Here is a 335-nt window from a genome sequence, read left to right as displayed (position 1 = left end):
GAAATAGGCTGTATACAAAAAAATTAACTTTCAGCTTAAAATAACATTCAAAAAGGCACTTCATCCTGTAGGAAAGAGATTCTGAGTTGGGTCAGCTGCTCCAAACTGGAACCAAGAGGACAAGTTTGTCTGCTTGGAAGGGGAGGCCAGTTGAAAGGAAGTTGGGAGATATCAAAGTTTTCACTTTTTCTTCTTCTTCTTCTTCTTTTTTTTTTTTTTTTGTTTTTTCTTTTTGGTATGTTTTAAGAAAATCGAATCTTGTAAAATGCAGTCCGTTTATGAAATCTATTAAAAGAGTTTTTTTTTTTTCCTTTAAAATAGTTGTTTCTGTTCTT

Source organism: Mus pahari, chromosome 10 (genome assembly GCF_900095145.1).
Source record: "Mus pahari chromosome 10, PAHARI_EIJ_v1.1, whole genome shotgun sequence".
Taxonomy (NCBI): Eukaryota; Metazoa; Chordata; class Mammalia; order Rodentia; family Muridae; genus Mus; species Mus pahari.
Note: the sequence above shows the minus strand (reverse complement) of the source record.